The following is a 14,427-nucleotide window of genomic DNA, read 5'->3' as shown; positions in this document are numbered from 1 at the left end:
TGAGAATCAAACTGTAGGTCTTTAATAGATGTTCTAATAATATACATGTTTCATTAATTCGAATATAAATGCGCGTAATGTTAGAAAATAGTGGCGCATATTGGAGCGAGGTAAGAGCTAGCAGACGGCGAGGCAGTGTTGCATTTGAATGCGTCAACTTAAAATTGAGTACACACTGTTCCCATTACAACAGATCCTTGACACAAGTTGCAAAGCTTTTTAGATGTTCCTATTCTAAAGCATGGGAATAGAGCAGTGATTACTACAACATGCTGTGTAGCAGATCTGTTTCTTGAATAGTGCGTACTGACCTTTTTTTATACGTAGTTACGATAATAATCCGGATAATTTGATAATCCGGATGGGGTCCGGTCCCAATTAATCCGGATTATTGACGTTCTACTTTATGTGGAACTGACAATATCACTTTTATCTCACCTTACTACAGAGTCTATTACATTCAGCTAATAATAATGTGATACCAGCTCAAAGTACATGAGTGTTGACAGTATTTAGCCTGTTGTACCTTCCTCTAAATATTCTTTGTTATACATTATTAAGAGTCAGTTGCACGGAAAACCAATTGAATTTAACCACGGTAAAATAACATCATTGCGGTGACGTAATATTCGTTCCGATTGATCGCGCCATTTCACGGCTATTTAATTTAATCACTGTACAACTGGCTGTTAAATGACGTTATTGATTTGACGTAAGATTCGTTCCGCATGATGGCGTCATTTTACGGCTGTTAAATGTAATTTAATTTAATTACTGTACAACTGACTGTTAAATGACGTTATTGCTTTGAGTAAGATTTGTTCTGTTCGGTGGCGTCATTTTACGGCGGTTAAATATAATTTAATTACTGTACAACTGGCCTTAATTGTGGCGGCGCGAACTGAAGCGAAGTGAGAAGTATCAAAAGCGAAGCGCGGCTGTATTCAATTATATTCGAATTAATGAAGATTCTGTATTTTAACAGCACTCAAAGAACAGTGTCGTTGATATTCACTGCAAACTGTCGTTCATCAAGCTGGATTCGCATAGACCAGTGGCAGTGAACTGTGAAAATATAATTCACACGAGCTCCAATTGGGCCATTCCCACTCAGCCTGGCCTAGTGAGTATGAATAATACAATAGAGAAAAGGTAGTAGCCTACAAGAAAATATCCAATGTATCAATTTATCAGTTTATGTTCCAATTTTCAATGTTAACTCGAGCTGATACTCCGATAGAAAAGAAAAAATCTGGTGTGGCGCACTCACACAACTTTCCTTGCCGTTATGAAAATTGATCAACTGACGCTAGTGTTCCCGCGCATATCAAATCTACTATTCTAAGATCTGAGACAGTTGGTGACAGGACAATAGCGCTGCAGACACAAGAAGTATGCTATCTCTTCATAGTGAATGATTTAATAGAATCAACAGTTGCCAACAGTTTGCAATTGAATAATCTCACTTTCTCGCATTTCGAGCTTATTTTCAATTTCAGGTGAAAATGTTACTGAACATAAATTGTAGAGATTTTCATGCTCAATCTTTTCCACTTGAATTTGTTTGTTTAAATTGTATCTAAAGCCTGATAATTGGGAATCTAAAATCAAACTTTGCATAGATGGGGTGTGCTCTTGAAATTTTTACAGATATGGGCCTTGTGGCAGTCGATAGAGCTTATCAATGACTTTTTTAGGTATGAATTTGATCAAATCGTTGGAGCCGTTCTCGATAAAATCGCGAAAAACCCTGTTTTTGACAACATTTTAGCCGCCATCTTGAATTGCATTTGATCGAAATTGTTCGTGTCGAATCCTTATAGTGTAAGGACCTTAAGTTCCAAATTTCAAGTCATTCCGTTGATTGGGAGATGAGATATCGTGTACACAGACGCACATATACACTCATACACATACACAGACCAATACCCAAAAACCACTTTTTTTGGACTCAGGGCACCTTGAAACGTTTAGAAATTGGGGTACCTTAATTTTTTTTCGGAAAGCAATACTTTCCTTACCTATGATAATAGGGCAAGGAAAGTAAAATTTCTTTTTCGTGAAGCTATGTGATGCTGGTAGTCTCTCATACTGTGTCTTTCTCAAGGTCCACATTATAATGGCAGTGAATAGAGATAGAAGAATAGCGTTGCCTGTTCTCTGCCTTAATTAATTATATTTCTACACTGTCAAAAACAGATTTGGCATCGTTGCGGAGCTAGAAAAGAATAGTACTACCTGCTTTGTCAAATTATAGACAAGCATAGCAACATCAAAGTTAATCAAATACTGTCATTATAACGTGGACCTAACCATAGTCGACAGTAGTCAGCTTGAGTTAACAAAAGATCGGTTTGAAAATTTGAACATAAACTACCTATACCATGGGATATCTTCTTATGCTATATTTTCTCTATGGTATGGCTATACCATTAGAACGTATGGGAATTATATTTTCACTATCACTGCTGTGTGCGAATCCAGCTTTAGTTGGTGAGTTGAAACATTGATTTCGCTCTCATAAGTGCTATTAGTTTAATGAGAATCAAAACTATAGGTCTTTAATAGCTGTTTCAATAATATAAACGTTTGGTTTCATTAATTCGAGTATGAATGCGCATAATGTTAGCAAATAGTGGCGCATATTGGAGCGAGGTGAGAGCTAGCAGACGGCGAGGCAGTGTTGCATTTGAATGCGTGAACTTTAAATTGAGTACACACTGTTTCCATTACAATAGATCCTTGACACAAGTTGCAAAAATTTCAGATGTTCCCATTCGAAGCATGGGAATTAAGTAGCGATTTACTGCAACTTGCTGTGTAGCAGATCTGTTGTAATAGAAACTGGGAAACTGTTGTAATAGAAATTATAAACATTATGTAAGTATTTAGATTGTTGTAGACGTGAAAGTGTTGAGACAGTTACACACATCGATTTTTTCCGTCCTTATGAATTCTACCAGATTAAACGGTACTTGACAAACATCATTTGTTTAATCTAATAGAATTTTTAAGGACGGCGAAAAATCGTACATCCGAAAATCGATGTGTGTGTAACTGGGTTAAGTCACTCATATTACAAATTACATTTTCCACATAGGTAATGTAGTTTAGGGCGTGGCCATACGGAGAAAGATATACGATCCGTAGGAGGATATCTAAGATATCCAGGTAACAGGTAAGTAGAGTAATAAGGAATCTGAAATCATCAAGATCCAGGGACTTTTATGATTTCTCCAACTCTCGTATGAAGGAAATTGGTGAGTGGGTTGCTGAGCCGTTGTCAGTGTGCATTAATGCCTGCCTCAGAGAAGGAGTGTTTCCAGATTTCCTCAAGATTGCCCGAGTGTGTCCGATTTTCAAGAGGGGTAACAGAGAGGATCCAGCAGACTACCGGCCAATATCGCTCATACCTGTCTTGGCCAATGTTTTTGAGTGTATTGTTTCGGAGCAGCTGAGTTTTTTTCTTGAGAACAAGGGCATCTTCACGGGCTCCCAATATGGTTTTCGTAGGGGTAGATCAACAACCAATGCCATTGATGCTCTTGTCACGGACATACTCAATGAATTTGAGAAGAAGGGTTTTGCCTGGGGTACCTTTTGTGACTTGAGTCGGGCATTTGATTGTGTCAGTCACAAGATTCTGATTAAGAAACTGAATTACTTCGGCATCCAGGGTACAGCTTTAAATTTGATTTGCTCCTACCTTTGTAACAGGAAACAGGCGGTTGAGATTCATGGAAAATGGTCACCTACAGTGAGTGTTGAATGTGGAGTTCCTCAGGGCTCCATTCTTGGGCCTCTGCTTTTTTTGATAGCTGTGAATGACTTACCTTATAATGTGGATGCCAATACATATATTTATGCAGACGACACTACTCTGATAAATACTGGTCGTGATATTCTGACAGTTGGTGAAGGGGCTACTAATGCAATGACACAGGTTTCTGATTGGTTTGCAGCTAATGGTTTTCTATTGAACCAAGCCAAGACACAGACAGTTGTCTTCAGTTTAAGACCATATGTGAGCGACCCCTCGATTTCTAATAAGGCCAGATATCTTGGACTGACGGTGGATAACGATCTGTCTTGGGCTCCTCATATTGATACGGTTTTAGATGGGTTGTCTCGAGTGAACTTCCTCTTACTGCGTTTGATGTCATGTTTGCCTTTTGAATATATAAAATCTTCATATTTTGCTCTGTTCCAGTCGGTTCTGTGGTATGGTCTGGTGTTCTGGGGTAATGCTACCAGGATTGGAGAGGTATTAATAACGCAGAAGAGAGCTATCAGAATAATGAGTAGAGCCGATAGAATAGCCCACTGTAAGCCACTTTTTGTTGAGCTTGGCATTCTTACGGTAGTGAATCTGTATATATTCAGTAGCCTTGTTCACACTCATAAGTGTAGAGAAACGCTCCAATGTAGATCGAACGTTCATGGGATTAATACTCGACATAGTCATGACATCAACATTCCTTTTGTCCGTCTGGAAAGGCTAAGGTCCAGCCATCTGATAATGGGTAGACGTTTATTTAATAAATTACCCCTCAAGTTTAGAGACATGAGAACCATAGAGTTCAAAAAAACTCTACATACGTGGCTCTGCGCTAACCCCTTCTATCATGTTGACGAGTTTCTTGAGCTGCCTGAATCCAGCTTAGACCTGTAATGCTATAAAAACCATAGAAACCATAAAGGCATAATAATTTGACTAGTACTCTATTATGTATGTGTTCTAATATTTTGACGTGATCTCATGCATCTATAGATGTTTCATGGATCGAGAAATATATCTATCTATCTATCTATATAGTGGTAGATATAGCCTCAGTTGCACAAAAGCCTGTTACATTTTAATAATGATTGAATACCACGAGAACCAGAGTGTTGTTTTAAAAAGTAGTCTTGTTGTAGCAACTTGGGGAACCCTGTTGTTTCACTCCTCCTCCGTCTGAAGGCCCAGGAAGCGGACACCCCACAGGGGTCGGTCCAGAGGCTGGCGGCTGTCAGTAGTGTCGGATTCGAGGGGCAGCTGAAAAGATGCTCTGTGCTGTGGGGTCGGGACATGAATCATGCACACCAACAGTGATTCTGGACATGTAACTTTTCAGAATCACGGAGTAGTCTTCTCTCTTATTGGTTCTCGTGGCATTTAATCACGGTTAAAATTTAACAACTTTTTGCGCAACTGAGGCTGTATATCTTAGATATCTGGACATGTAACTGTTCAGAATCACAGAGTAGTCTTCTCTCTGATTGGTTCTCGTGGCATTCAATTACAGGTACGGTTAAAATTTAACAACTTTTTGCACAACTGAGGCTGTATATCTTAGATATCTGAATTAGATCGCAAGTAGATAAATATGCTGACTGCTCAGATCGCAGATAGCTCTTCGTGCTCAGGCTCTAAATTATGATTTTTTGTAGAATTTAAGTTGATATTATGTTTGTGGAAATGCTCTAATGAATGAGCAATATAATTAAGTATTGTGAATTTCACTTTTTATTTAAGCCGTGGGGACTGTTGAAAATGTGGTTGACGCAGCCACTAAATAATTGCAGTCCAGTGCCGGAATAAAATAATAATTGATATTTACAATACCTATTATTTAGCAGTTTAATTGCATTGCAGTCAGTTTTATTACGGTACTTGTGGATGCAGCATCCTGAAATGTATGAGTGAATTAGGCCTAGTAGAATTGGGTGGACTTATCTCTATGGTGAGGTCCTCTTTATAATGGCAGTATTTGATTAACATTGGTGTTGCTATTTCCTTGTCTATCATTCGACAAATCATATAGCGGTATCCTTCCCTAGCTCAGCAACGTTTCCAGATCGTTTCTCAGCAATGTAGAAATATACGGTAATCAATTAACAATATATTTAATGTCATTTATGAGAATTAATTATTTTATCGTTGAGAAATATATTTTCTTGTCGAATAGAATATAATTTATTATTTCAAACAAGATGAACAGTTGATATTACATCAGATTTACCGGTATCAGCTATCCTCTACAGAAGGCAGTGGCAAGGCAGAGTATCGTCAACGCTGTCTCATCTTTCTTCACTGTCATTATAACATTGGACCTGCCATTATATCTCAACCTCCATATTAGATTAAATAAGCAATAAATAATACACAGTAGTTTCCAACATTTATTGATAAATTTTGGTTTAGCCTCAAACTGAGTTTGAATTTACCGCTGGTAGAAGAATTTGAGGTTATGTTCATCAAAGTTAGAAAATTAGGGTGCTGAAGGGTAATTTTCAACTACGAAACATTGTTCAAAGTTGAATAATAAAATTTTATGACTTGGAATATGTCCATCGAATTCAAAAGCTCTCTTGTTTCCAAATAATTGACAAATCGTTCGTTCCAACTTTCAAATAGTAAGTTCTACCAACCTTGTTCTAAAGTTGGTGAAACTGACAGTCATGGCGGCTAAAAATTTGAATTTTGATAACACCGTTCTTAACAAAAATATCTTTCAGATATTATTAAAAACCGACTGAACAGCTCAAATTCATTGCAATTTTCCTTTAATTCTGTTTGGTTATGTTTTTAGACTTTTATAATGCATTTGATTCGGATTTCTCCAAAATATCATGGTAAAAATAGAAATGGTTTATTAGTACGGTACGTACCTACTTCAAGCTTTTGATTATCTGCTCATACAAAATCCTCATCAAAATAAATTATTGAATTATAAAGCAGAAAATTTAGTTCAATACAAAGAATGGAGTCAAACAAGGATGTCCAATTTCACCCGCCCTATTTGTAGGTCTATCAATGATAATATACATATTTTATATTTATTTTTATTTAAATTAAAATATTAGCCTACTTATTTTTATTTCAATTTAAGTAGGTTACTGGTAGCCTATCCAATTTTTATTTTGTATTCAATTTTAATATCAAGAATTTTATTGGCCATAAAACAACATTACAAAATGTAAGCAACATGCTTCGTCAATAGTTAAAAAGTAGGACACTGTACCTATTTTTTATTCGATATTTCATTTAGATTAGCCTATATTCTTGTGATGTGTTCAGGCATCTAGAAGATACAAAATTAAATCATGAATTAAAACCTGCAATAATTTCATTTGATATGATTATCTGTAACCAATTATTTCTATGTTTTATCTGCTATAATAGATTGTTTTTTTTTCGTATTCTTTCAGCAGCACATCACTTTTTGGAAGGAGCTTCACTGCTTTGTGGATTAATTCCCATCAGAGACGTCACACCCATGGGAGAAAGAGACAAGAGGAGGACAAGGAGGACAAGGAGCAGGGACAATAGAAGAAGACCGAGGAAAAGCATAAGGAGAAAGATGAGGAGAAGGAGGAGGACACTCAGTGAAGCAGACAACTCTAAGGTTTGATTGACAAAATCACAGTTTGGTGAGTCAAACGTTATCATTACCACACACAAAAACATCCTCACACACACACACACCAATAGTTTTCCAATTTTCCACAAGAGCTTTCCCCAACTAATTCCCTTGATTTTCTATACAAACTATTATTTTTCACAAAATGCAATGCTCTGGAGAACTCCAAGTCAGAGAACAAGTCTGGGAAGAAACAGTTTTGGGCTGTGCCTGTTGGTCCTTCCCCAATCAATTTGGGGAAAGAATTGTGTTCTGTGTATCAATAAACTCTTGAAACGTTCGTCAGGATAACAGTACTGATTATGAATATATCAAACAAAGAATAAAAAATTATATATTAAATAATAACATTAATATGTCATTATTGTTAATAGTGAATGTAATATTAACAGTGAAAATATAAAGTGCTGTACAACTTTACTGGTAAAGAATAATATCTTACAGTGATGTTTTTTATTGTCGTATTGTGGTTTCAAACTCCGCGTTTGTTTAGGGATGAGGGTTTGACTGTTTTGCAACGCTGTTTTTTCCAAATCGTGGATCAAGTTAGGGAAGATGTTCAGATTTTTGTCATTAAGATGACAAGATTGTGGTTTTTTGTAATCAGGGTTCCTGTAGATTACCAGTAAAGTTATCCAGCACTAGGAATTTTATTGCCAATTTGAAACAGTTGTTGTAACTCACGTAAGTGTGTTTCACGCTTAACAATAATTTTTCTTGTGACTTACTTTTCACTGTCTGTTTCAAATATTATTTTTTGGATAAATAGAAAAATTGGATACGGTTTTTCCACATTTATTCTGACTTTAAAAGATACTTCAGTGTATTATATCAATCAATATTCAAATGATTTATTGACCATCAATATCTTCTAGTCTACTCAACTCATGATCTTCATCAATATGACAGACATATATTTTCAAACTTTTTGGAATTAATTATCACAATAATCTTTCTAGAATCTATTCAAAGTTTCAAGTAACTATTATGTCGAAGTTTATAATTCAAAACGAAAGATTATATTTACAATAATGTGAGAATGTAAGCAAGGTTTACCTTGCTGTCCTCTTCTTCCCTTTTATAAAATAATTATTTCAGAGTTTAACTGTGTGTGTGAGGTTACACGACTGTAAATGGTGTCAAATAAGACACTCTAGCTATAGATATACACCTACACAAACACATTACACACCTAGTTATTGAGTATTTGTGTTTATGTACTTCCCTGGCCCTAGCATTTCCGTTTATAAATTGTAATTTCAACTAAATTCGGGAGAGGAATAGCTCAAGGTTCACCTTATTTTTTCCTCCCAATCATTCAAATGATCAGTTCAATTTCAAAGAATAAAGAATAATATTCTTATCTTATCTTTCTCTTCTGGTTTTGTCTCAGTTTTAGAAAGTTTGAATCAAAGTATTTATTGGGATCTAATATGTACTCAAACTTTAGATATTTCAAGCTTTTTAAGAAGTTGAATTCACTAAAAATTGGAATAAATATTTTTGAAGTGATAGAATATAGCTTACGCGTAGGATTCGGAAAAATTGTCAAGGTTGATCAAATTGTCACTTGATAATTAATCGAAAGCCAAGAAAAATTGAAGCTGGAAACGCATAACGGTGCCAACTAAAGGTGAACATTAATTATTGGTTTTTGATCGCGCCCCTTTAGCTAGATGCTTAGTTTGATAAATTTATATCAAAGCGTTTTAAAATTACTATCAAAATTTCTCTTGAAAGTTTGACAAATGTTATATTTAAACTTTCTAATAAAAAGTCATAACTGAATTAAAATTTAAAAATTTCAACGCTTTGATTGTTTTTGAAATGAGTAGTTCAGGGTCCCTAGCTTTCAACGCAGAACCTCAAGAACTTCAGCAGCATCTTCATTATCCCTAGCCCTGACCTGTTTAAAATAGTATCTAGTTGCCAATAAATTTTTCACATTTTTTATCTTTCTCAACTTTTTATGTAGAAGCATGACTGATTTTTTTCTTGTTATGATAATTGGAAATAGATTGTTTTCAAATTTGAATATTTTGAGTACCTGAAGTTACAGTTTTAAATTTTTTGAATATTATTTGTTGATTATCATGAATACTTATTAAAATATCATTCTTATTTAAACATTGATAATAACTTTGAAATATATTTTTCTCTTCATTAAAAACCCCGTATTCTTCAGTAATAGGATATATTAGATTAGCGGTAGTAGTCAGCAAACTTTCTAGAACAGAGTAGGGTTTCAGTATTTGTATATTTAGCTCAGGTCCCTGTCACCACGGTCAATTGGCCGAGGTTTGTAAGACAACAAAACAAAATGTGCTACCATTTTCATCAAATTTCTTCCATTATTTGGTTTAATTTAAAACGAAAGATTATATTTACAATAATGTGAGAATGTAAGCAAGGTTTACATTGCTGTCCTCTTCTTCCCTTTTATAAAATAATTATTTCAGAGTTTAACTGTGTGTGTGAGGTTACACGACTGTAAATGGTGTCAAATAAATAAGACACTCTAGCTATAGATATACACCTACACAAACACATTACACACCTAGTTATTGAGTATTTGTGTTTATGTACTTCCCTGGCCCTAGCATTATCCGTTTATAAATAATTGTAGCCTAATTTCAACTAAATTCGGGAGAGGAATAGCTCAAGGTTCACCTTATTTTTTCTCTCCCAATAATTCAAATGATCAGTTCAATTTCAAAGAATAAAGAATAATATTCTTATCTTATCTTTCTCTTCTGGTTTTGTCTCAGTTTTAGAAAGTTTGAATCAAAGTATTTATTGGGATCTAATATGTACTCAAACTTTAGATATTTCAAGCTTTTTAAGAAGTTGAATTCACTAAAAATTGGAATAAATATTTTTGAAGTGATAGAATATAGCTTACGCGTAGGATTCGGAAAAATTGTCAAGGTTGATCAAATTGTCACTTGATAATTAATCGAAAGCCAAGAAAAATTGAAGCTGGAAACGCATAACGGTGCCAACTAAAGGTGAACATTAATTATTGGTTTTTGATCGCGCCCCTTTAGCTAGATGCTTAGTTTGATAAATTTATATCAAAGCGTTTTAAAATTACTATCAAAATTTCTCTTGAAAGTTTGACAAATGTTATATTTAAACTTTCTAATAAAAAGTCATAACTGAATTAAAATTTAAAATTTCAACGCTTTGATTGTTTTTGAAATGAGTAGTTCAGGGTCCCTAGCTTTCAACGCAGAACCTCAAGAACTTCAGCAGCATCTTCATATCCCTAGCCCTGACCTGTTTAAAATATCTAGTTGCCAATAAATTTTTCACATTTTTTATCTTTCTCAACTTTTTATGTAGAAGCATGACTGATTTTTTTCTTGTTATGATAATTGGAAATAGATTGTTTTCAAATTTGAATATTTTGAGTACCTGAAGTTACAGTTTTAAATTTTTTGAATATTATTTGTTGATTATCATGAATACTCATTAAAATCTCATTCTTATTTAAACATTGATAATAACTTTGAAATATATTTTTCTCTTCATCAAAAACCCCTTATTCTTTAGTAATAGGAGATATTAGATTAGCGGTAGTAGTCAGCAAACTTTCTAGAACAGAGTAGGGTTTCAGTATTTGTATATTTAGCTCAGGTCCCTATCATCACGGTCAATTGGCCGAGGTTTGTGAGACAACAAAAAAAAAAAATGTGCTACCATTTTCATCAAATTTCTTCCATTATTTGGTTTAATTTAAAAAAAACGGTTTCCTAAATATATAACAAATTTAATAGCTGCTATAATGACAATCAAGTTACCATATTATGCCATTATTATACTGATTTTGTGATATATATTTAAAAAACTCATATTTGAGTTGATTCTACAAGAGATTCTATAATGTTTCAATATGTGAAAAAATCTACGTTTTAAAACATATATCCATTGGATTCCAAAAATATCAATGTAAAAAGATTCACTTTTTTGTTGGCCAATTTTTCACCCCTCTTTGGTAGAACTTTTTGTTCCCATTTTGTAATATAATTAGTGATAATAATAAAATTTTTGTTGTGAATTTTGATTGTTGTGTGATTCACCGATTGTGAATATTGTATTGAATTTGTACAATGTGTCATGTGTATTGAAAATGTTAGGCTCGAGGCTCCAATTGAGCTGGGTAGGTTTGTAGTTATATAAGGACGCGTTTCTGACCAAGAGTTGGACATCCTCACCGAAGACGGATGAAAGTTGGTCGCAATTTATGAGTTGTTCACAAATAATGAACTACCGGTATTTTATAAGTTCAGTACGATCTCAGTATGGGTTAAAATTATTCTACTTCAGTTGTACGATTTATTTCAGGTTTTGAGATTGTAAGCTTTATGTAAGGTTTATTAAATTTATTCCAGGTTGACATAATAAGTACACTGGATACAGCATACGTTGATTACTATTTTAAGGTGTTATAGTTTATTTTTACTTCCCCCATAGTAATTTATGAGTTGTTCACAAATAATGAACTATTTTATAAGTTCGGTACGATCTCAGTATGGGTTAAAATTATTCTACTTCAGTTGTACGATTTATTTCAGGTTTTGAGATTGTAAGCTTTATGTAAGGTTTATTAAATTTATTCCAGGTTGACATAATAAGTACACTGGATACAGCATACGTTGATTACTATTTTAAGGTGTTATAATTTATTTTTACTTCCCCCATAGTAAAATTTACTGTCGAGCAGCTTGTTGACACGCTCGTGAAACTCTTTGAGTTGACCTCCAGCGATCCAGTCAAGGTCACCGTAGAGGGTGCGCAGGCAGTTGGTGCCATCTACCACGATGGTAGCTGTATCAACAAAGTTGTTCTCCTTCCTGTATTCCTCTAGAAGAGTTTGGATGTTGACCACCTTTGGGCTACAGTTGTGTTCGTAGAGCGATTCTAATCTGAATACTCCCATTGTCAGATATTGTAAGTCAACATTAACTGGATCAAAATGTTAACAAAAGTGTAAATCTAATTAAAATCTTACTACAAATTATCGGTATTTTCAACAATGTGGCAAATCATTTACACAAACACATAGGTTAGAGAGTCCAATAGTTCTAACACTGATGCTAGTGATACAAATTTAGACTGGTATATCATACATGAAGAAATTGATTGTAGAATTATCTTATTTTGTTACTTACTCTGTTGAATAAATAATTGAGTATGATACTATTTAAGTTTATAGAAACCGTATTGATTTTGTGAATAATTCATTTCATTTGTATCTTGTTTTGTTCAACTAATTCGAAGTGTATTAGAAAATGTTTCAGGACATTGCGTTTTTGTAATTTGTAAAAAAATCGGATTGGAAGAGTAAAATAACATTCATGAAGAAGGTGAGAATAATCAAATATTTCCTACACAATTCCATTATTGTATATTGAAGTATGAAATGATAGTAAAAAATCCATGATTTTTAGATGAAAGCGTTCAGAATTTGAATTCCTACTTCCGAGTATTTAAGATGTAATAAGGTCTAGTTGCACAAAAGCCTGTTGAATTTTTGATTAAATGATCTAATTTAATCCCAGGATAAAATTATCAAACAAAATCACAAGCTTGGCTTTCAAGCCGTCAGCTGAAGAAGGAGTTTTATAAGGAGTTTTATACAGTAATATTTCAGCATTGTATTCGCTTATACTAACAACAGTAGTAACTTAAAATTCAGTAACTTCGACTATTTCAACAATGTAACTTCATGAATTGGAAATATCATCTAAGAAAGAAGAGTAAATAGGCAAACAACAAAGATTCGATCAAAATGGCAAAAACTTGAGCTCTGGAACTATCAGTATACGAAATAAAAATTTATACCTCACAACTTTTCCTAACTTATGTACATTTTATAGTAATAAATTGAAACTTAATAATTGAAGTTATTTATCAGAAACCATCGGTATTTCCACGCATCTCTACAGTATAACGCGAGGCTTCTCCAATCACTACCGTTCATAATTACTGTAAACTCTTGTGTCCCCAAAATAGATTTATCCAGCCACTTAACTCTCCATTCCTTGAGTACTGGACATCTTGCAATAAAGTGGTACACATCTTCCTCTTCTTTTCTATTGCACAGAGAACACAGAAAATTTCTATCCATCATCCAGGGCTTATAATTCAGGTCTATTGCTTCTCCTCTAGCCTTCATGATCCATTTGACCTGAGAGTAGGCAATATCGCTTTTAAGGTAACTGTCATTCCCTAAATTTAGATTTAAACTTTTATAAATTTTGTGGTATCTTGCTTCTGCCGCCTTACTTTGAAATAGTTCTATCTCACACTTATTCACGCCTTCTCTCAATTTTTTTATAAACTTTTCTATATTTTTGTGAATACCTATTTCGTATGAATTGATTGAATAAATTTGATTTGAGGTACGTTGTAATAGAATCCCAAACAATAATGCTGACCATGAAAATCTGCATGAGGTCAATGTATTAGTGGAGCAAGCTTGAATGGTGAAAAATAATTCATGTATTTTAATGAGTCAAAAAAAAAAAAAAAAAAAAACGGGTACCGTATAGTAAAACGATATGTTGCAACCCATTCATTATATTTTATAATACATGCATTGTTTTCAGCTCTGGAAATTGAAGTACACATAAAGTGGAATGGCAAGCTATCTACGCCGCTCCACCATATTTTGGCTCTTGGGGAGGTTGATGGTTGGAGGGGTGGTGGGTGGTTACGGTAATGTGACCATAGCATATTATCAAAAAATTGAATCAGAAACAACCTTTATTATTGGTTATTTAGATATGAAATAGAAATTGAATTCCCTACTCACAGGAATATTTTTTTTCGAATTTCTCTATAACGGTTAGTGTAAAATAAAATTTTGTAAATGTAAATTTGATTGAAAATCAGCTCAACATATTGCTTATCAAATAAGCATCGATAACAAATATTATCGATATCAAATAGTTATCGATATAAAATGAATATTGATATAAAAAATTATCGATATTAAATATCGATCTACTCTATCTCG

The 14,427-nt window shown here is 33.9% G+C and overlaps 1 protein-coding gene across 4 annotated transcripts in view; it reads left to right on the top strand.

Annotated features, from left to right (window-relative positions):
• Positions 1-14,427, top strand: part of LOC111056978 — a 486,313-nt gene that overhangs the window by 189,898 nt on the left and 281,988 nt on the right. The gene's annotated exons all lie outside the window — the stretch shown is intronic.

The sequence above is a fragment of the Nilaparvata lugens genome, chromosome 13 (genome assembly GCF_014356525.2).
Source record: "Nilaparvata lugens isolate BPH chromosome 13, ASM1435652v1, whole genome shotgun sequence".
NCBI classification, from domain to species: domain Eukaryota; kingdom Metazoa; phylum Arthropoda; class Insecta; order Hemiptera; family Delphacidae; genus Nilaparvata; species Nilaparvata lugens.
This window is presented reverse-complemented; position numbering and strand designations above follow the sequence as displayed.